The 21,977-nt window shown below is 34.6% G+C and overlaps 1 long non-coding RNA gene across 1 annotated transcript; it reads right to left on the bottom strand.

Annotated features, from left to right (window-relative positions):
- Positions 3,573–4,541, bottom strand: LOC104750097. The gene is made up of 3 exons (XR_761525.2): positions 4,199–4,541; positions 4,032–4,109; positions 3,573–3,890 (listed from the first exon to the last, which is right to left on the bottom strand). It is a non-coding gene; the product is annotated as a probable thionin-2.4 (long non-coding RNA).

The following is a 21,977-nucleotide window of genomic DNA, read 5'->3' as shown; positions in this document are numbered from 1 at the left end:
GGGGGGGGGGGGGGGGCAGCAATCCAGGATGGTAGTGGTTAGTGGTTTTGCACTGAACATTGGAGTATGTTCAGCTCCTTTGGCCGAACTGTGGGGCATATACTATGTGTTATTGTTAGATTGGGAGCGTGGTTGGAGGCGTGTGGTGTTGGCGGTGGATTCGTAGTTGGTGGTGGGGTTTCTTCGGGCCGGAGTGGACGAGTCTCACCCTCTGGCTTTCCTGGTACGGCTGTGCCATGGCTTTATCATAAAGGACTAGTTAGTCTAAGTTACTCATGTGTATTGGGAGGCTAATCGTGTTGTTGATGGTTTACCTAACTATGTTTTTTCCTTGCAACTTGGTTTTCATTTATTGGAAGAATGGTCGTATGCGGTTGATTCGGTACTGTTGGATGATATGAACGGGAACTCGGTTCCTCGTCGGGTTCGGGTGTAAATTTTTTATTCTTTATTGAATAAATTGTAGGAGGGAGTTGCCTCTCTCCTTTACCAAAAAACAAAAAAACAATAATGAAAATCGTCCTCTGAATCTAGTCTAAGAACGGTGGTTTTCTCTTGGTGTTTGTGTTTTCAAATTAGTATTTACAAGTGTAGGCTTTGACAGTTGCAGAGATTATCAGCAAGCTTTATTCTGTTCCTACGGTCTGGGGATATGAACATGTTGGTTATCTCTCGTTGTTTGGATAGAAGGTTAGGTTCCCTATCTTATTGTTGTTATCTGTCTACTCGTCGTGGTGACTGCTAGCCCATCAAGTTCTGCTCAATCTATTTGGAGGTTCTTTAGATTCATTCTGGTTCGATTTTTCACCGATCTTGTGCTTTCGAGTTTGGTGTTACCATGATGGATTGTTCGCTCCTATCTCTGCATTTCAGATCTGATTGAGATATGTTCCTATGGTTTTGCTTCTATCTAGGTCTGAATTGTCACCTTGTTATGACGTCGCCGTATCCAGAAGAAAGTGTGAATAACTATGAGTGGTTCTATCTTGCTCGGTTATGAAGATTATTAGCATAGGAGTTCTGTTTCTTTAGGCAGTTTGACTTTTTAATGGGATGTTTGGATTATCGTTGGTTGGCCGAGGGCATCTTCGATATGTACTAGTTAAGAATATATTGTTTTCCTTTATGGGTTTAGTTTGTTTCCTTTGTATCGGATTTTTCAGTTTTGGTTTGTCTTGCAATTGGGGATCTTCTTCTATCTTTGTATCCTTTTAGCATTTTAGTATCGACCTTTGCTTCACTTTTTTTGAACATTAGACTCTGGGGAAATCTTGTTTTCTGTCGGCATAAGTTAGTAATTCACCAGTTTATTCCACGAAGTTATATCAATAAATTAGTTTAGTATTAATTATATGATTAGTTTAATTTTGAGCAACTTAATAGAATTGTTGGGATGGTCTTATAGGATCATTCCTTTCAAAGGAAAAGTTTTGATATAATCGTTGGATACTAATACCAAAATAAAAAGAAATCAAATGAAAATGGTCGAGAGTAGAAGACTATTACAAACACATTATTCATTATTTAAAATTAAACTGAAAATTACTCAGTTTGACACAAATTTGCCCAAAAATAACTAATGTAAATCCCAAATGATCGACAGAACCAGATTGACACAAATATTGTGTTAAAAGTCCAAAAAACCTTTATCTTTTTACTTTGGGAAGTTTCCTTAATTTTAATTTGAACTTAAATTATTTTCTAATATATTTTTAATAAAGGATTTATTTTAATCTGTCAGCATATGATTTTTTAAACAAATCTGTTATAACTTAAAAAAAAAGAAACAATAAATCTGTCACTATACGATTTTTAAAACAAATCTGTCATCATATGAATTTCAAAACAAATCCGTCATAACTTAAAAAAATCTATAATAACGTAAATAAATCTGTAAACACTCTTAAAGTCATTCTAGCAATTGTTATTTTCTTTAAAATCTGTTACTAAACCGCATATGTTTTTTTAAAAAAAACAAAAAACAGTCATTACATAAACCAAAATCTGCCGTAACATGAAATAACAATAATTCGACTGTGGGTTAATCAAGGATTTCTTTTTAAAATTAAAAATCTGCCACCATGCCACAGTTTTTCGGGGAAATATAAAAACCTGTCGTTGTCAAAACTAAATCTGTTATCATTTGATGTCAATCTAGTAATTATTTTCTCGTCAACAAATCTGCCATGTGACGACAGACTAATAGTCTCAAAAACAAAACTGTACCGACTAATCAAAAAAAATCTGTCATAAATTATGAAAGTTTGTGGTAACAACAACAATAAGTCTGTCGTAGAACAAAAAACTGTCACTAAAATTAAATCTGTCATAACAAACTACAAAAAAGCTGTCAAAAAAAAATATCTGTCGTGGAAAAATCTGTCGTAAATAATAAATATGCTACGTCTATAAAATCTGTGACAACTGAATGGAAGACTTAAAAAAAAAAAAAATTCGAAATATCCGCGACCTACAGAAAAAATTAGGAGGGATATTTTGGTAATTTTTTTCCTATATAAAAAAAAAAAGGTATTTTAAGAACAAAAAAAACTAAAATAACCCAAATATTTTATGAGTTATTTAGGTAATAAAACCCATAATTTGGGTCTAGCCTTTTTCCCAAAATTAAAAGATAAGAAGTAGAAGGCATATACAATCTGTAGATTGACAACCTTCTACATACACACAAATGAGTGAATGTTTTGTCACATACACGACAATTATTCAAAACATGAAAACAACACTGTGAAAGATGACCACCCTTCACCTCCAGTTGTATGGATGGATGTAGTTGTCTAGGAAGTTTCAACTGCATTCATCGAATCCTTGGTGCAGACTGTAGAACATGCGTTGGCACATTTTTCAACCGCTTCATTCACGACTTCACTTGCATCTAATTATCGAGACATAATATGAACGGATATTATATATATTATCATATCAAATAGTAGAAAAAAAAAAGATACTAACGATACATATGAATATTGGAAGTTTGCTTTACCAGAGTTCTGAGTAGTGGTTAAAGCACCGCACACAGAGGATACACATCCAATCTTGCAGTATTTAGTGACAGCATCGAAACAAAATTTAAAACACATCAAGAAAATGAAATCTTGTTCCGTTATATTATTACAATAATAAATTACAATATTAATCAATTTACATATATGTCAACAATAGTTACGACTTTTTATCATATTTTAATTTTCATAAATTATTTATTTCTAGTCGGTTACATTTATTCATTATAAAATTGTCTTTTTCACTATATGTTATTCGTATATTTTATCCTAATTTTTTGTTCTAATAGTTATATCTTTTAAAAATAATTAATAAATCTAAATATTTCTGTCTTTTGAACTCTAAATAAATTTATCCCTTCTTCAATAATTAACAAACATTGTTCTTTGACACAATTTTTTTGTTTTATACTGAATCGCTCATATATTCTTTAGATAATTTTAATTTTAGTGGTAGCCTATATTTTCAAATTTTTTCATTATTTTAATTTTAAATTTAATTTTAATTTTAGTTGTAGACAAATCAAATGAAAATGGTCAAGAGTAGAAGACTATTACGAACACATTATTCATTATTTAAAAGATAAGAAGTAGAAGGCATATACAATCTATAGATTGACAACCTTCTACATACATACACAAATGAGTGCAAGAATCTTAAATGTTTTGTCACATACACGACAATTATTGAAAACATGAAAACAACATTGTAAAAGATGACCACACTTCACCCACAGATGTATGTGGTATCTTCATGGATAGATATAGTTGTCTAGGCAGTTTCAACTGCATTCATCGAATCCTTGGTGCAGACTGTAGAACATGCGTTGGCACATTTTTCAACCGCTTCATTCACGACTTCACTTGCATCTAATTATCGAGACATAATATGAACGGATATTATATATATATATATATATATATTATCTTATCAAATATTTTTAAAAATGATACTAATGATATATATATATATATATATATATATATACGTATGGGAATTGTTTGTTTTACCAAAGTTCTGAATAGTGGTTAAAGCACCACACACAGAGGATACGCATCCAACCTTGCAGTATTTAGTGACAGCATCACCTTGAAACAAAATTTAAAACACATCAAGAAAATGAAATCTTGATCCGTCATATTATTACAATAATAAATTACAATATTAATCAATTTACCTGTGTTTTCGAGAATGTCATGGGTATATCCAGGAGGACATTTCGTCCCACCAATGTTTTTGCAGCCACTGAGACTTGCACATACTGGCCTGGGACTTCCAGTTAAGCGGCAGTGTTATAAATATTTCTAGCAGTGGTGGACGGACAGCAGCTCTTTGCGTCAACTTGAATTTGTGCCATGAATAGACTCATTAGGAGCACACTTAGAATCAAAGTTTTGCCTTCCATCTTTTGATTGATTAGTTGTTTGATTGCAAAATGTATGTGAAGAGTTATTATAAGCTTGTATTGATGAAATGGTGATGAAACAAGGCTAGCTTAAATACTAGTTGCTCTGCAATTTGTAACCACAAAAGTTGTTTGATACCTTTATATCACATGCTCTACACACACTCTGTAGTCTGTACACGCTGCGTGGACCACCCTTATCTCAATTGCTACCTTCACTTCCGGGAACTACATTCATCTCTTTTTTTTGTTTTTTTTTCGTTTTTTGGTTAATAGAGACAAAAAGAAAAACTCTTAAGAACTCTTAAAACTTTGTGTTTCTTAATAATTGAATTTGGATGCTTAATGTTCTTTTTACAATTTACTACTTCGTGTTAATTTTGCTGGTTATAATTATTTAAATATGTAATTATATTATGTACGTTTTTATAATTTGGTTTATAAGATGTGGATTGTGAATGTTCGTGCTAAGCTCTTAGAATTTGCTGTCAGTGACATGAGTACATGACGTCCAAAGTTTATGAGGCCGTGAATCGTGTTTCTCATAGCTTTGTCAAAGAAAAGAAGAATTAGTTTGTACTTGGATGGCATAAACTCTAAGGTGAGTAGTGATGGGTTAAATACATTTGTAAATTCTCTAATTGATCTAAGCATCTTTTACTTTTAATGTAATCGTCTCACTTATAAAATATAAAACCAGACATTTTATCAAAAAAAAATCAGTGGAAGAATCGAGAAGCGTATGAGTAGATTGAAGAGGAAAAGATAAGAGTGTAGTTTGTTATCACGTGTTATGTATTTCTTTTATATTTTAACCAACTCTTTGTATTTATATACAAATTGAAGCCAAAACATTTTTTAACCAACTCTTTGTAGTTATGTACATATATATATATACAAATTAAAGACAAAAACTCTAAATCGTTTGCTAGGTGTTTCGATTTCAATATTATATTATGTAGGGACCAAATGAATGCTTGTTGCCTGATTTGTGTATTGTATTTTCTATTAAGAAAAAAAAGAAATTTTTATTTTATTATTTAATTGAACCAAAAAAAAAAGAAATGTGAAATAGTGAAAGAAATGGAATTGTAATTTTGGCCGACAAAAAAAAAATGGAATTTTAATTTTGGACTTTACTAACTGTTGACGATTAGTTTATTTTTGCGATGCATTAAATTAGAAGATTGTTACTCTTTAAATCTGAAAAAATACAAGCTAAAGTAATCAGCCATGGTGTTAAGAGAGCTCACCTTCATGTAAGTCACAAGGTCCAACCATTTACATTTATCTGTATATGACATACTATGATACCAATTTTTGGGGTAGGGGTGTTGAGATAATTAGTACGCAAATTTCGTAGTCTGAAACTAGGGAAGGGTTTGAGCATTTGAATTGGACAGATCCATTGCGAAGTTGAGACAGACAAGTAGAGCAGCCATTGCAGTCCAGATGGTCATGAGAACAATAATTGAGGAATGAAGAAGATGACGGCCACCACACTGTCCAACCTCAGATCATTGGAGAAGCTAATACAATATATGATTCGGTAGACAATTAGAAAAATATAGCAAAACCAACAAACATTACAAGATGTTAACCAAGAAAATGAATTTCATTCCTAATACGTGTTTTTTATGCATGCGTAAATTTTGTTAATTTCATAACTCAAATTGATTATTTATTGAATAATCCTTATTGTAAAGTCATCTTCTTAATTTGTTTATGAACACAAGATAAGAATCGGAAGACAGTTCCGAACAACCAAAAATAAGGTTGACCCAAAGGTAGGGTTTATGTGTTGTTTGCCACTGAGTCATGAACAAGAACAAAGCAAGAGGGATTCTTAACACAACAACGCTTAGGTGTTTTTGCTGTTCTAATATCCGCTCTCAATTGAACAGAGGACGCGCTCCTGGGTCGATCGATTGTAAATTTAACAACAACAACAACAACAACAGAAATTGTAATCTTAGAGAGGATATATCCATATATTGGTTGTGTAACTACTACATAAAACAATAAAACACAACAAACTTATTTTTCTACAGAGTTTGATTGATGTATAGTTTTTCTGTACAAAAATAAGTTCGTTGTGTTTGCTTAATACTTAAAAACTAAAAAAATTAATTAACAGAAATACCCTAAAATAGCTCTAATACAAGTTTTATGAACAATTATAGCACTATTTAATATATTAAAATATTTTAAATTAATTTTTAGAATTTTGTTTTTTTAGGTTTGGGTTCTCAATTTCACATTTAGGGTATAGTTTTGAGGGGTAGGGTTTAGTGTTTTGAATTTCGAATTTAGTTTTAAAAAATTAATTGATGCTAATTTTGGAATTTTAGAGATTTTGTGCTAGTTTTGGAAAAAAAACTTATTTTGGTGCTATTTTTGAGAATTTCCCAAAAATTAATGATAAAAAATTGATATCATTGTTATTAATAACTTGAGATTAATAACCAGGTGTGAATTATTAGGTTTTAAGTTTTTAACAAAAAAAAACATTTTAGTGATTGGGCATGTCCCTCTTGCTTTGTGGTGTAATTTTGGGATACTAGTGTTACAATATGGGTCAATTTTTGAGTAGTCATCAAAAGCCACTAAGCCAGTCCGACGTAGCAGTAGTAGACTAGAGTCATCACAAGGTAGTTCACAAAACGATGCGGTGCTTAGCTTCTCATAAGTGTCCGTAAAACAAGCAATCAAATCCTCCTCTTCTATAGTTTATCAGCATCATCCTCTCTTTATCATTGGCTTCTCTTGGTTGTTCAGACAATATCACCATCTTAATCCTGCGATTCTGTATTTTCTCGTGGCGATACCAGCAGCAAGCTTGTTAAGGAGACGTGCAGAGACAATGGAGGAAAAAGAATATGAAGAAGTAGTGCTCGGCGTCGTGTTGGAGACGGGACGTCATTGAGGAGGAGGTGGCTTCGTCAACGGTGAGGATTGTCGTCTCATGAGTCATTGGATCGATTCTTCCTTTAGTGTTCACCCTTCACCGCATGGCTCTTACTCGCACATGGATATCAGAGGTATTGGAACATGGCCTTTCCGATCAATATGCCTTTGATGCACAAGCCACCACCTCTTCCTACTAGCACCCCTGCTGAAGAGTCTCATGAGTCATTGGATCGATTCTTCCTTTAGCGTCTTTTCTTAAGACATGATTTCCAAACTTCCAATTCCAATGGTTCTTAATATGTCATGGTCTGTTCCACTACAAGAATATGGGTCATTGATAGCGTTAGCCGATAGCGTTTAACATACTTATGCTATCGTTGACTTAACTCTGTATATGATATATCGTTCGTTAAAATAGAAACGCTATAAGTAAGGGGTTATTAAAAAAAGCACAAGTGTTAGATTTTTTTATGTTAGAGAATCTAAATTTGTGTTTTTTTAATAGCACATACAATTTATTAAACGCTATACAAGTGACTAGCGGGAATTAAAATTCGTCGCCCACCTGAAAATTAAGATTGGGGGTTAATTTTTTTGTTAAATCTTAAAATTGGAGAATTTTTTCTTTAAGTCTCACTCTCTCGTCTCTTAAACTTCTTACATTCCATTTTTTCTCCAGTATCCTTAATCTCGTCTTCCTAATCTTCTCCAATCTCACTTAATCGCGTCTCCATATTCTTCCCACGCACTCTCCCTTAATCTTGTCTTTCTATTCTTTTCCAATCTCACTTAATCGCCTTTCACAGATCTGAGTCGGCAACCACTGAAGAACTGGGTTTGGTAATTTGGGTTCTGTAATCTGAGTTAAATTTATAGTCAAGGTTATTTGGGTTTGGTAATAGATTCAGACATTCAGTTAGGGTTTGGTATTGAATCAAATTTATTGTTGTTTTACAGGAAGATTTCGGTGTTTGCGAGTGTGAAAGATATGTGAAATTGAAAGTTTTTTTAGTTTCGATTTGGGGTTTTTAGTTTCAGTTTGGGGTTAATTTTTTTTTAATTTTGCAGATACTTTCAGTTTTCTTGATCTCAAATTCAGCATAGGAGTAAGAGTTTAAACAGGTATATTATATATATGTGTTAGTGCTCTTACTGATAATCGATTTATAGTCTGCTCTTAGTTGTGTGTCTGAGTTGATTAGTGTCTGCTCTTAGTTGTGTGTCTGAGTTTAAACATGGATAAGTCTGATTATATTAATAGAGAAGCACATTCTTGAAAAAGTTTTTGAAAAAGTTGATGTGTCATCGCCAGAGATCTATATGCACCTTTAGCAAAATATCCTTAAATTTTCTATTTAATTACATTAACATGTCATTATATATTTTAAAAATGGTGCCATCTCTACAAATCAATATAAGTAAAAATTCTAAAAGATCTATTAAAACATATCAATTAATATAAAGTTAATAAAAGTAAAGAACATATAACTTATTAACAAATCATATAAAACAAAATATTATTTTTATGTTAGTATTATTATGATAATAATTTAAATAAAAAGCTTTCAATAGTTATTATAATTGATAATAAAAAGTATATTACTCATGAATTATCTCCAACTCAATAAAAGAACTTAATTTCCAATAAATAAAGATTTATATATATTCATAAATAAATATAAAAATGACAACAAATTAGGGGATATCATGATGTGTGATTATTAATATATATATCTAAGTATGTAAACTAATTAATCTCAACATTTAATGTGATTATTCATTAAAAGCGGAAATATGAATAATTGAATAGGAATATACGTTCTAATTGTATATTCATCTATTTGCCATTAAAAAAGAACGAGACAATAACCCTTATCATTATAAATAAATTTAGTATCCACAAAAAATTAGAATATCTTTAAAATAAGTGCTTATTAGATTATGTAAAATTGTTATACGAGTTACTCGATAAACCAAAGATATATATATATGTTAATGGTGAGGATTAGATCTAGGGTTTGAGATGTTCTGGTTCAGTGCTGTTGAGAGACGGAGGATTGGCCTTTCGTGTACTCTGGTCGAGTCTGGAGATTGGGGATGGATCGGAAATCTGTCCCTGATTCGGTATGTGTTTGCTTGGGCTTTGCGGGATTTCATTCCCCGTGAAGGAGGTTTGATTGTGTCGGATCTTAGCTGGTTGCTTTTGGTTGATTCGATGAGTGATATTCATTGGCATGATAGGATCCGATTTCTGATTGTGTGGGGCTTGGTACTCTTTGCTATACAATGTCGAGATTTCCATATCTTTCTAATTGAGATTTCGTTCGAATGTAGTATGGTGAGGATCACATGGTATGATATTTATGGTATGTGCTTCAGTTTCTTTCCTTGGTTTGTCGGATTGAGAATATTTCAAGATATCGCATTGGTATTTATGGGATTTCATTTGGTTGGTTATGGGATGTCGGAATATGACAGATTTTGTGATTCTCTTTACAATGGGTGGTTTGTACAAGAGGTATTTATCTGAATAGATTGTCTGTGTGGTCACACTTTTGTTCTTTCATTCATATTATCGTCGGAGAGTTGTTTTGTATATCAGAGAGTGGTGTGGTTTGATTTTGTGTGTTCCTCTTGTTCTCGTGATTCTTGGTTGCTTCGTTGGTGGTTTACCATGTCTCAGCTATCGTTAAACAAAGGCAAAGCACCGTTGGTCCGTACTGAAACGTGAGGATTGCTAATTCGGTTCTGGCTCAGAGGATACAACAATTCTCACTGACACTTATTGGGCGATTGATGAATCGAAGTGTTCAGCAGATGGAGTCCTTGGTGCCTAATTTTCCTAAGATTTGGAAGCTGGATGATAAGGTGGTGGGAGCAGATTTGGGACAAGGTCTCTTTCAGTTTAACTTTGAAGTTGAAGAGGAGCTGCAAGCGGTTTTGATGAACGGTCTATACCATTTTGATGGATGGATGATTTCTTTGGTGAAATGGGAGCCTATTATCTCAGCAACTTATCCAACTGCAATCAACTTCTGGGTCAAGGTTACAGGTATACCCATGCATCTCTGGGAGGAGGCGACTTTGGGAGCAATAGGTAAGAAGGTGGGTATACTTAGGGAGATTGATGAGGAGACTGGGAGTTTATGTGTGACTGTTAATGGATTTAATACCCTTCTACTCAAGATGGTTGTTCCTTTTGAGTCTGGGGACGAGGTTATTGTTTCTCTTGAGTACGAGAAGCTGTTGGGTTTTTGTGAGCACTGCTCTCGACTTACACACGATGTGAGAGGGTGTCCAGAGTTGCAAAAGGGGACTACTGAGCAGGTCGTGGAGCAGCAAGTGGATAAGAGGTTTGCTCAGAAACATCATTTACAGGTTAAACAAGGGGGATTCAAAAATGAAGGTGGTTGGGAGAAACCAAGGAAACACGTTAAGAGGGCTCTGGATTTTCAGGGTCAGGACGCAATGGTTGGTGATGTGGGTCCTCATGGTTCCCGATATCAGGAGAGGTTTCAAGGTTCGGTTTGGGGCCAGAAAAAGCAATTCACAGCAGTCGACTCTAGTGGTTCTGGTGGTCAGCGAGGCTCGCAGATGTTAGGTGGTGATCTAGTGGGGCAGGGTTCTTCTTTCAATCTGAACCGGAAGGGAATGGGACCGGTGTGGCCAAAACCTATGTACAAGGTTAAGCAAGGTGTTGTTGCGAAGAGGCCTCATGAGGAAGAGGGGGTTGTCCGTATGGCTTCAACTTCTCAGGTCGTTGCGGTTGTTCCGGATGTTACTCATAACGGAATTGTCAAGGAGGGTGAGGAGATCGATTTTATGGAGGAGAATGATGATTTCTTGGAGGAGGGAGAATATCCCGAGGGCGATGCTGCGGTTTTGGTTGAAACTAGGTCGGGCAAGGAGGACGTGTGTCTTTCCGATCAGGGAACTGATACATAGGTTGACACGACTGGTAGCCCACAAGGTACCTCTCTTTTTCCAGTCTCGACGGATACTGTTTTGGGTCTTATTAATAATGCTATGGCTGATTTCAAGCTAGAGGAACTGAATATCCATAGAGGGCGAGTTATTAGGCCTATTGCTAGAAAAAGGCCTAGTGGTTCTGGAATCGTGGCTAGGACTTTGGCTTCTCCGGGGAAACGTTTATTGGCTAAGGCGTTATCTAAACCTGCAGGTACAGGAAAAAAACAGAAGAATCTAGGGAGGCATGACAATATTTTGCGTTGTAAACCAGCGGATGGTGGTCGTCAAATCAAGAAAGGGACGGTGGCTCTCCCGAAACTACCGGCGGAGACGTGAAGATCCTGAGTTTGAATTGTCAGGGCATAGGGGCTGACCTGACAGAGAAGTACTTGGGTGATTTGTGGAAACAACATCGACCAGACATTTTATTTTTATCAGAAACCAAGAAATATTTTTCTTATTGACAAAAATTTCAGAATAAGTTTGGTTATAATAATTTGTTTATTGTTGAACCCTGCGGGGCTAGTGGTGGTTTAGCTTTATTTTTAAAGGATGAAATAAAACTATCAGTTCTTTATGATAGTGATCGCATTATAGATGTACAAGCTTTTTTTGGTCAACAATTGGTTTATATGTCTTTTATCTATGGTGACCCGGTTCTCCAAAATCGAGAAAAAGTATGGGAAAAGTTATTGGATATTGGGTCTTTTCGCGGTGATCCTTGGTTTATGATTGGTGATTTTAATGAATTGGTTGGGAATCATGAGAAAAGGGGAGGTGCTTTGCGTCCAACCTCTTCTTTTATGCCTTTTATTTCCATGCTTTTTCAATGCGGAATGCTAGAATTCCCTTGTTGTGGGGAACAATTATCATGGAGAGGCAATCGGTGTAATAATCAGGTAGTTCGTTGTCGGTTAGATCGTGCTTTGGGTAATTAGGACTGACATGGCTGTTTTCCGAATTTTAAGGTAGACTACTTGGAAATGATTGGCTCTGATCATTGTCCAATTTTAGCAACTTGCGTAAAGACACACACGAAACGGAATAGGCAATTCCGTTTTGACAAACGCTGGTTGGGGAAAGACGGCTTATTAGGGGCGGTTGAATCAGGATGGAATCGAACAAAAAATTTTTGGATCCCGGGTTTTTGATAAGATAAAAAATTGCAGGAATTTCATTTCTTGGTGGCGAAAAATAATATATTTTCTGGCCCAGAGCTTATTTCCTCTTTGAAGGCAGCGTTACAAGAGGCGAAAATGGATCATTCGATTTCTCAAGAGGAAATATGAGGTATAGAGAGGTAGTTAAAAGAGGCGTATCGCGATGAGGAATTATACTGGCAACAAAAAAGTATGAAGTTTTGGTTAAGGGTTGGGGATAAGAATACTAAATTTTTCCAAGCTTCTACTAAACAACGACAGGTGAGAAACAAGATTATTGGCTTGTTTGATGCTGATAATGTATGGAATGAATCAGTCTCAGGTATGGAGAATATTGCTACAAAATATTTTGACGATCTTTTTAAGAAATCAGATGTCCGATGTGTTTCAGAAATGATACAGGAGATTACCCCTTTAATTTCGGACGATATGAACAGAGATCTAATTAGGGATATTTCTGAAGCGGAAATTCGGAGAGCTCTGTTTGCTATGCATCCAGAGAAAACTCCAGGACCTGACGGAATGATGGCTTTGTTTTTTCAACTATTTTGGTCCTCCTTAAAAGGAGATTTAGTGGCTCTAGTTAGATAGTTTTTTCGATCAAGTAGTTCTGATCCACGTTTAAATGAGACGAATATTTGTCTTATTCGTAAAGTTGATCGGCCGCAGCAGATGGCCGAGTTTAGGCTGATAAGCCTTTGTAATGTGAGTTATAAAATTATTTCTAAAGTTCTGTGCTTTCGGCTTAAACGGTTCTTGCCATCCATGGTTTCTGAAACTCAGTCGGCTTTTGTTTCAGGTCATTTAATTACAGATAATGTCTTGGTTGCGCAGGAAATGTTTCATGAGTTAAATACTAATCAAAGGTGTAATTCGGAGTTTCTGGCTTCAAAACGGATATGAGTAAGGCTTATGATCGCGTTGAATGAGATTTTTTAGAAGCGGTTATGGTTAAGTTAGGGTTTGATAGAAAATGGATTACCTGGATTATGTGGTGTGTTTCCTCAGTGTCGTATCAAGTTCTACTCAACGGTCAACCTCGGGGTTCTATTAAACCACAGAGAGGTCTACGTCAAGGGGATCCTCTGTCACCGTATTTGTTTATACTTTGCACGGAGGTTTTGATAGCGAATATTAAAAAGGCAGAACGAGAGAGGCAATTAACGGGTATCACAATCGCTCGCGAAAGTCCTGCCGTATCGCACTTGTTGTTTGCCGATGATAGCCTGTTTTTCTGTAAAGCGGAGGTGACTGAATGCCAGACGGTCATGGAAATAATCAGCAATTATGGCAAAACTTCAGGGCAAGAGGTTAATCTAGAGAAATCTTCTATAATGTTTGGAAAGAAGGTTCCTTCTGAGACAAGGGATCAGTTGAAGTCAGTTATTGGTATATCTAAAGAGGGCGGTATGGGCTCTTACTTGGGCATTCCTGAAAGCCTCCAATGTTCAAAAACGAAGGTTTTTGGCTATGTTAAGGATCAGTTGGATGACTGTGTCAATGGTTGGAATGCAAAGTATTTATCGAAAGGTGGTAAGGAGATTATGATTAAATCAGTGGCGTTGGCACTTCCTACTCATATGATGTCATGTTATAAATTGCCACAGGAGTTGACGTCTATATTAACGACTGCTATTTCCACTTTTTGGTGGAAGTCCAATGATAGGGCTCATGGTCTACATTGGGTGGCTTGGGATAAATTGTGCAAAGATAAGTGTGAAGGGGGTCTAGGCTTTAGATCTCTGGAACAATTTAACGATGCCATGCTAGCGAAACAATTTTGGCGGTTAATTCAACATCCGACGTCCTTAATGGCTCGGGTGTTGAAAGGCCGTTATTTTAGAAATAATCACCCTCTTATGGCCAAAAAACCATATAATCCCTCCTTCGCTTGGAGGAGTATTTTTTCAACTAAGGGATTGGTGGAACAAGGATCGCGGTGGGCAGTAGGATCAGGCTGTTATATTTCGGTTTGGCGAGACCCATGGATACCTGATATTCGACAACGTCCAGCAAATGGTCGGGGAAGACTCTGGTTACCGAGTTTGATGGTTAACCATTTAATTAATCATGTTACGAAGGATTGGCATTTGCCTACCCTGGAGGAGTTTCTGGACCCGGGGGATATACCGATTATTCGGAGCATGGCGGTGAGTAAAGTCCAGAAACCAGATAGATTAGTATGGCACTTTACCAATTCAGAGAAGTATACGGTTAAATCAGGATATCAGCTAGCCCGAGAGTTATTGGCGGAAGTTGAATACGGGCCGACATGTATGGCCCTACGGGCCAAGTCGTGGAAACTTGATGTTCCCCCGAAGGTTCAACATTTTTTCTGGCAGATTGCCTCAGGACTCTCCCAGTGTTAGAACGTCGTGCGCATAGGGGTGTCCGGTGTGATACTTTGTGCAAACGGTGTGCGTCTGCAACATAAACTATAAATCACGCTCTTTTTGAGTGCCCTCGTTCGCGAGATGTTTGGGCGTTGTCACCGGTATGTTTAGTCCCAGACGGCTTCCCATATGATTCAATCTATGCAAATTTAGATTTTATTTTCTGGCGGACGGCTTCCCAATCGGGGGATCCTGATATAGCTTTTCGTCTCCCCTGGATCCTTTGGTCACTATGGAAAGACATGAACAAGAAAGTTTTCCAGGGTTTAGAGGCCGAGCCGATGGAGCTTTTAATTCAGGCGAACAATGATAAATTATTGTGGGAGGAGGCTAAATCTTACTCGGAGAGTTTTTTGCATCCTACGCCTTTGTTGGAGGACATGGGGTCTTTTCCTTGATGTCAGATTGATGGTTCTTGGAAAAGTTCAGACCCTCTGTAGGGTCTGGGGTCGTGGTGCTGTAGTGGTGGAGATTCGACGCTTCTTCTGGGCGCACGGAGTCATAGGCGTGGTCCTACATCCTTACATACAGAGTTACAAGCTTTGATTTGGGCCATGGAGTCACTATTGGCGGTTGGAGTTACCTGTCAGAATTACGAGACAGATTGTGCAGAACTGGTGGCGATGGTGCAGACACCTGATGATTGACCAGCCTTTTCGAATTTGTTGGAGGAGTTATTTTTGCTCAGAACTCTTCTTCCTTCCTTCACCCTGATCAGGATCACATGAGAACTCAACACCATGGCAGACTGTCTCGCCCGTTCTTCAAGATCTTTAGTTATTGAAAATTCATTTGTAAAGTTTTTTCCTCCGGTTTCGTCAACCAATCTTGGAGTTATCTTTTAATTTAATTAGTGTTTGATTGAATAAAAAATAATATATATATATATTGCCATAAATTGTAACATTTTATAAATATTTTCGTTACCACTTTCACGTATTTAAATGTATTCTTACACGAATACGTTGATTTTGGAAATTCATTAATTTTTTCATAATGGTTTTTATCGGTAATAATCCGTCAATTATAGTAAATATTAACAAACCGACTAACTCAAAGATTTAAATAACCTAATCAAAAATATTAATTCTATAAATTAGATTAGCTTCAAAAAAAATTAGTATAAAATCCGATTGTTACTAACATATAATAATAATAAATAATTAAACTATCAAGTAATTTAGTATATGTTGTTATCGTTACATAAGAAACATGCAAAATTGTTATGATTACAAAATAAAACAGAAGAGATATGTTTTTGATTTTTAAATCACACAAAAGACATGTTGCGATAAATAGTAAAACCTCTTGCACCTTCAAAGATTTCACGGGTGAATTTTTTTTAAAAAAAAAAAACACAAATTTGAATAAATAAATAAAAAACTTAAGTTACATATTATGTTTGACACAAACAGATATTGATTCTAAGATAATAATTTTACTTATAATCATTTTCTTTAAATTGATTTATCCCGCACATAGTACGGGTTGTTATCTAGTTCGCTTTAATAATGTAACGCTGCCTAATTCTATTATTGGGTTTACCATTTTATTCACTTTACCTCTTTCCAAAAAGAGCATGGAACTTGATTATTTCGTTTTCCTCCTAAGGAGTGAACTTGCTTCTTTTAATCCCAGGCCTCTAATAATTCAGCCACCTTAATCTACAACTGACTTCTTCCACATCTTTGCATACTTTCTTTTATGAATCTATATAATAATAACAATCTATTTAAATGCCAATGAAATTTTTCAATTCTCATCACACTTTCGTAAAAAAATTGCATCCGTTTATTGTAGAGTTATGTTCTTTAGTTTCAATATATGTTTTTACATTTTTTTAGCACAACTTTTAGTTCAAGTAATTGTGTCTTTTATAAATAGTTGTGTATATTTAAATTTTCATGTTGTCAAACCTTTGTTCTATGACACAAATACCTTTAAAGCTCAATTCTCTCTAACTACAAAATTATGAATGACTATAGTAATATAGATTTTTTTCCTTTTTAGGTAGAAGAGGGAAACACATAGGCTCTCACAATTTATATAATACAAGTCTCCCACAATTTATTAAGCAAAAATAATGAATTTACACTCGACTATTTTGCAGACACGCATGCCTTGTAAGATCTATTAAAATAATCAAGTTCATCAATTCCAGTCTAGACGAAACATATGAAAACATATCAGTAACAAAACACATAGTTTGCCAACCTATCTACTAGATGATTAGCCTCTCTATACACATAATAAATACAAACAATTCATTTCTTTGATAAGAAGCTATATCACAAACGTTGTAGGAAGGACAACATAAAGATTCAGTGATAATCTATGTATTGAAAAAACCAACCAACTCAACCACCATCTCCGAGTCAACTTCTCACTCTAAGCATCGAACTCCCTTAAGCTATATACTCGTCTCTCAACTTTTTTTCACAATTTCACATTTCATTTTTTTTTGTTGAGTTAAATTATAAAACAAAAAATTCTTTCTATTTTCTTCATAGAAAATACAATACACAAATCAGGCAACAAGCATAATTTGGTCCCTACATAATATTGAAATCCAAACACCTAGCAAACGATATGGTTTTTGTCGTATATCTACGTAACTACAAATAGTTGGTTAATTTTTTTTTGGCTTTAATGTATATAAACTACAAAGAGTTGGTTAAAATTTAAAAGAAATACAGAACACGTGATAACAAACTACAAAGCGTATAGGTAGATTAATTTGTATATCAATCTACCCATACGCTTCTCGATTCTTCCACTGATTTTTTTTGATAAAATTTCTGGTTTTATATTTATAAGTAAGCATGAAATAAAAGATGCTTAGAGCGGCATCAATAAGAGCATGGACTAGCAATTAGAGAATTTATAAATGCATTTAACCCATCACTCACGTTAGCCTTTATCTTTTCTAAAACATACTTACCCAAGAATTTATGCCATTCAAGTACAAACTAAATCTTCTTTGATAAAGGTATGAGAAAAACGATTCACCGCCTCATAAACTTTGGACGTCCTTTCATTGACAGTAAATTCTAAGAGCTTAGCACGAACATTCACCATCCAAATCTTATAAACCAAATTATAAGAACGTAGTAATATAAATTTACGGTTAGCACGGACAAATTAAACATAACCAGCAAAATTAACACAGAGTAGTGAATTGTAAAAAGAACAGTAAGCAGCCAAATTCAATTATTAAGAAACACAAAATTTTAAGAGTTTTTCTTTTGTTCCTATAAACCAAAAAAGGAAAAAAAAAAAAAGAAAAAAAGAAAGAGATGTATGTAGTTCCCGGAAGTGAAGGTAGCAATTAAGAGAAGGGTGGTCCACGCAGCGTCTACAGAATGTGTGTAGAGCATGTAATGAAGGTATCAAAAAACTTTTGTGGTTGTGTTAGATATGGGTTTCACCCTGCCTTAACAGGCCTTCCACTTGGCTCATCTCATGGACGGTCAATAAAGCCTCTGGAAGCATTGAATGACAGATAGGGGAATTTGGGCCGACGAATCTTCTAGAAGGGCCCGGCTTCATGTCCAGCCCGTTAAGCGACAGACCGGACCGAGACGACCGCCATTCGTATGCTAAGGCGGTACCACATCAACCCCAAGGTATGAAGGTGAAACGTCCCATCGACTATAAATAGAGACCTTCTACTATTGACCATTTTCATTTGCTTTGTTTTATTTTTTTTGTATTAGTTTCCTTTGAAAGGAATGACCTTACAAGCAGCTCATACCATGAAAACATGCCACTTTATGTTTGTCACCGAGTTAAAATAATAATACCTTATTTTTGCGGAAGAAATAATTCAAAAATGTTAAAACAATAAGGTATTTTACTTTATATTTATAATTATATATTATGAAATAGTTGTAAAATAATGAAAAAGATTGAAAGTTTGGGCAAGTCAGTATAAAACAAAAAAAAAAATCTGAATGTTTGTTAGTTATGGAAGAAGAGATAAATATATATAGAGTTCAAATGATATAGACATTTATATATATATATATATATATATCTAACTGTTTTTAAAAGATACAACTATTGGAACAAAAAATTATGATAAAAATATACAAATAATATATAGTGAAAATACATAATTTTCCAATGAATAGATGTTAACGCCTAGAAAGAAATAGAAAAAAAATAATTTACAAAAATTATGATGAAAATTCATAATTATTGTTGACATTTATTCAAATTGCTGGCTATTATTATGTAGATTAGGAAACATTAGTAAAATATCATTAATCGAGGACTAGTTTTTGGGATTTTATCCATATTTACGTATTATATATTTACTATGTGAGGTTATACATGAAAGTAGTTTAGTACAGTGGTCGATTTTGTACTTAATTCCATTTCAACCTGGAGTTCGATCCGTGAGCATGCGTTTTTAACAATTTCGCTTCAATGATAACGAGGTGACGAATATACCCTAATCTGTTATGTGTGCGGTTGAAAACCCTAATCTGTGTCATTTTCATTTTCTTGCAACTTATTTTCTGTGATTTTTTGCTTGTTTTGTATTGATTCTATTCTAATATGACAGATCTACAGAGAAAATCATAATCTAAACTTAAAAATTCTGAGAAAACGAAACTTTTTGAAACAGGGATCTAACCTAATCGATGGTGAAAGGATTAATGGTGGCTGCACTTCTCCTTCTGAAAAACAGACAAAAGCTGAAAGGTGAAGAAGGAGATGGAGCGATGTAGAACAGAAACCGAATAACTGATCGGTTATAGGCTGCCTAACCAAACCGAATTATAAACTAAAATCTGTTGCAAATTTTGCTGATCGGTTCACCTTTTCATTCAAGTTCGGTGCCAATAACCGAAACATCGGTTCTTTCGGTTTCTTACGAACGCATAGGGCTAGTTGTATCTCTCTACATTTGCTGAGCCATTATTTTCTCGATATATTAGCACTTTCTCTTTCTTGATTTTATGTCTCAAAAAATTCTTCATTATTTTGAGAACCATCTAATAGAGAGTATTTTCTTCCATGTTTTCTTCATCAATAACTTTAGCAACTTCTTCAACAGGAATTTCATCTGATCGACAATACTTGCGCAGAAAATTGTGTAAGGCTACACAAGCCAACACTAATTCTGTTTGTGCTTTAAAAGGATATGGAAAAGCGGATTTAATATCACAAACTGTGCCTTGAAAACTCCAAAAAATCTTTCAATCACATTTCGTAAAGATGCATGACGATGATTGAACAATTCATGTGAAGTTTCCAGATCACAACCTTAGCCAGTATATTCTTAGAGGTGATACTTAATATTTAACGGAAAAAAAAGTTAACATGTCAAAGCGAAACCAAAGATCTCACTATCAATGAAGTGCTCAGGAGTTCACCGTTGGGGGCCAGAGGAAATAAGCTAGATGAAATCCAATAAGTACCCTGTATGATTCAAAGAGAGACGTTACAACATTAATGATAGTGTAATCGCATATTTGTGGCTAAGTATTAATTATGTGTATGATCGACTTTGAGTATGTATGAGCATAAAGTAGAAAACACACAAGCTTTGTTAACGAGATTTAGTTTTCCCTAAATCCCTGGGACCTAATCAAGAAAAAATTCAATAGAACAAAATTGCAATTACAATTGCTTATGATATTGAGCACTACTATGCCTATCATTCTTTTCTAGATGAATAAACCATCAAAAGATCTCTCTATCTTATTGATGGTGCGATGCCTTATACCTTGTGTGCATCTCTTGTGACTATACTACTAAGGTGTGCAAGTCTTCATGAAGCGCCCTCCTCGTATTTATATCAATTTCTCAACCCTCGAGTTAACAATTTTCCTATTCTACACCAATAGGAATTTCTATTATACAACAAATAGGAATTGAGAAATTTATTTTTTCTTCATGGACAAGAAAAATTTCTTATCAAATTTGTAAACAGCCAATACATTTGTGATATTACTCCTTATCGATTACGGTAGCTTGGAGCGTCACTGTTATATACCATAGCAGGTATGTGTCATCAATTGCTCCCAAGCAGTTCTAAAAGAAAAAATAGGACTTATATATCATTTTTACAAAATACAATAGTAAATGAAAAAATAAGTATAACCTAAAAAAATATTCTTGTTTTTTTCTGTTGATTTCGAGCAAGTCCCTGATTTTTTTTACTGACTGAGCTCGATGAAGTTTTATTTTTTATTTTTTTTGGTATCAATAATTGTCAAGAAGTATTCACAAAACAATCAATAATCGTCAAGAAGTTTTCATCAAACGCTAAATAAAAATTTCCGGGGAAAAAATTAACATGTGTAATTATTAGCTTATCATGTATGTGATATAAAAAATTAATAGCTTATCGTATACTATACAGAATTACCTTTTCGAATCAAAAATCTATTAGTCCTTGTTAAGATTCATATAATACTTTTGAATCGTGAGTTGAACCCTCTCATCCACTAAAATCATATATTAATTCTTATCAAAGTTGTAAACTACCAATACATTTCGTGATATTACTCCTTTTCGATTACAGTAGCCTGAAGCGTCACTATTATATACCATATCAGGTATGTGTGTACCATCAATTGCTCCGAAGCAGTTCTAAAAGAAAAAATAGGACTTGTATCTTTAGTGTGACCATATCTTGAATTTTGGCCGATAGTGATAAGAAAGGTGGCAACAATTTCTTCAATATAGATGAATCTTGTATCTTTCAAATGCGTCGTGTCTTGAATAAAATGAGATAGCTTGAGAAACACATCTGGATACATACGATATGATTGTCGAAAATCTTGAAAATTTTCTCGTAACACAGTGTGTACATTGTCTTGTCTAGTGCTTGTTATGATAATGCTTAAAACATAAAGTTTGTTGATTTTTTTATTGTAGTGATAGCTTTGTTTCTTACCTCTCATTTCTATAAACACCTGAACAAAATTATTTAGGGGAAACTAAACATCAGTATGTCTTTCAAACGGCGGCCCTGCTGCATGTAATCGACATGTTTTTCTTTGAAATCGGAAAGTCTCCTTCACCAATGATTATACGCTGAATTGTTGTTTGGGTTGTGATTGATTTGTTGTGTAGCTGAGGTTTATGTATAGGGATTTAAAT

The sequence above is a fragment of the Camelina sativa genome, chromosome 16 (genome assembly GCF_000633955.1).
Source record: "Camelina sativa cultivar DH55 chromosome 16, Cs, whole genome shotgun sequence".
Lineage (NCBI taxonomy): Eukaryota > Viridiplantae > Streptophyta > Magnoliopsida > Brassicales > Brassicaceae > Camelina > Camelina sativa.
Note: the sequence above shows the minus strand (reverse complement) of the source record. Positions and strands in the feature narration are given on the sequence as shown.